The 2,500-nt window shown below is 53.1% G+C and overlaps 1 protein-coding gene across 1 annotated transcript in view; it reads left to right on the forward strand.

Moving 5' to 3' along the window:
- The window catches only part of LOC125028328 (innexin inx2-like), a 38,083-nt gene that overhangs the window by 6,064 nt on the left and 29,519 nt on the right, over positions 1-2,500 (forward strand). The window lies entirely within an intron of this gene.

Below are 2,500 nucleotides of genomic sequence, written 5' to 3' on the forward strand. Positions count from 1 at the left end.
TATTTGTTTCTCGCCCCCTCAAAACAAATCCGATTAAAAAAAATAAGTGCAGTCCTTGCGTATGTTCGCTGAATTTGAACGAACGTCGGACAAGTTACCAAGTTGTGAATTGTACTTGATCATTATTTCCGTCGCGTCTGCGCTGAATGCCCACTCGATAGCCGATTGATTTCTCGTCGCCGGACCCTGCATGCAAACTAACCCCGTGTAATGCACCGAGGAGAGTGGGAATTGCGTTTGCTTCTTGGGGGAGTTTTCCGTCTCTCTCTCTCTCTCTCTCTCTCTCTCTCTCTCTCTCTCTCTCTCTCTCTCTCTCTCTCTCTCTCCCTCTCCCTCTCCCTCTCTCTCTCTCTCTCTCTCTCTCTCCCTCTCCCTCTCCCTCTCCCTCTCCCTCTCCCTCTCCCTCTCCCTCTCCCTCTCCCTCTCCCTCTCCCTCTCTCTCTCTGTTTTTTTCGGGAGAGGGACTACTTCCATGTGACTCTCTCTGTTTTTTTTCGGGAGAGGGACTACTTCCATGTGACTCAGTGAGGTGTTTGTGTCGTCCACTTGTACTGAAACGGGAGGTATCACCACCTGAGCGGCGTTGAAATCTCTCCTGATTTCCATTCTTCCCGGAACCTTGTTATTGTTATTGTCTCTCAGGGTTGTCATGGTTAATGCATATTATTCCGTCCACCAAGTTGCGAAATTGGTGGTTTGTCCGAAATTGGTGGTTTGTCCGAACGGCTTGTTATGATGACCCAAATGGCGCCTCAAGAAATGGTAGGGTGTTTGCGATTTGCATAGGTCGTATATAACGTATAGCATTTTATCGAAATTTAACCTTTTCGGTGTAATGTTTTGTATATTTTAAAAAGTTTAGGAGTTTTTATACATCGTGTAGTTGTTGTCCCCCAGAGTGTTAGCGTAGACAGAGATGATTCATTGCCAATCCCCCAGTCTTAGTATTCTTTCTCTCTCTCACTCTCGTTCCCTCCCTCCTTCCTTCCCTCCCTCCTTCCTTCCCTCCCTCCCTCCTTCCTTCCCTCCCTCCCTCCTTCCTTCCTTCCCTCCCTCCTTCCTTCCCTCCCTCCCTCCTTCCTTCCTTCCCTCCCTCCTTCCTTCCCTCCCTCCCTCCCTCCTGCCTTCCCTCCTTCCTTCTCTCCTGCCTTCCCTCCCTCCCTCCCTCCCTCCCTCCTTCCTTCCTTCCTTCCCTCCCTCCCTCCCTCCCTCCCTCCCTCCCTCCCTCCCTATCTCCCTCCTTCCTTCCTTCCCTCCCTCCCTCCCTCCTTCCCTCCTTCCTTCCCTCCCTCCCTCCCTCTCTCCCTCCCTCCCTCCCTCCTTCCCTCCTTCCCTCTCTCCCTCCCTCCCTCTCTCCCTCCCTCCCTCTCTCCCTCCCTCCCTCTCTCCCTCCCTCCCTCCCTCCCTCTCTCCCTCCTTCCTTCCCTCCCTCCCTCTTTCCTTCCTTCCCTCCCTCCTTCCTTCCCTCCCTCCCTCCCTCCCTCCTTCCTTCCCTCCCTCCCTCCCTCCTTCCTTCCTTCCTTCCCTCCCTCCCTCCCTCCTTCCCTCCCTCCCTCCTTCCTTCCCTCCCTCCCTCCCTCCCTCCCTCCTTCCTTCCCTCCCTCCTTCCTTCCCTCCCTCCTTCCTTCCCTCCCTCCTTCCCTCCCTCCCTCCCTCCTTCCTTCCTTCCTTCCTTCCTTCCTTCCCTCCCTCCTTCCTTCCTTCCTTCCTTCCCTCCTTCCTTCCCTCCTTCCTTCCCTCCTTCCTTCCCTCCTTCCCTCCCTCCTTCCTTCCTTCCCTCCCTCCCTCCCTCCCTCCCTCTCTCTCTCCCTCTCTCCCTCCCTTTTTTTTTTCTTCCTTTTCTCTCACCCAACCGCCCACCCACTTTCACTATATTCTTTACCCCCGCTCCTTTCCCCTCATTTATCTCCATCTTGGCATCTTCATAGTAGACGGGGGGGGGGGGAAGGTACGTTCTCATTTCACTTCGACAGTAAAATTGAGAGCAAAGAGGGGGTGGGGGGTAAGAGCTGCCAGTTCTAGATGACGACACATGAACTACCTAATTACATCGTGTCCGCTTTGATTAGTCCCTCAGTCACGCACTCGGGGATGTGGTGTCATTTTGTTCCTGGTGTCATGTGCCAGTTTATTTTGAGGGGGAGTCATCTTAGCGAGTGTAATATGGGTTTTCGTTTGTATTTCAAATCGATTTTGTTTCATAGGCTCGTGTCCCTTCGAAGGTGTATATGTAATTTCTCTTGTATAAAGGGAGTGCTGGGTTTAGTCTCTCAAAGAATCTTGGAATAGGAGCAGTTGTCAGAGGCCCTTTGAGACGGGCCTGCTCTCCTTGTGGCATTTTGGGTATGGCTAGGATACCCGTTGGAAGGTTCCGGGCCAGTCATTGGGGGGGGGGGGGGGCAGCGAATGGGGTTTGTGCCTTTGGTTTTGGTGAGGATTCTACAACGGAACGGAGCGGTAAAAAGAAAGCTGTTACCGTCCATTAGTCTTGGTTGGTACG

This window comes from Penaeus chinensis, chromosome 8, assembly GCF_019202785.1.
Source record: "Penaeus chinensis breed Huanghai No. 1 chromosome 8, ASM1920278v2, whole genome shotgun sequence".
NCBI lineage: Eukaryota > Metazoa > Arthropoda > Malacostraca > Decapoda > Penaeidae > Penaeus > Penaeus chinensis.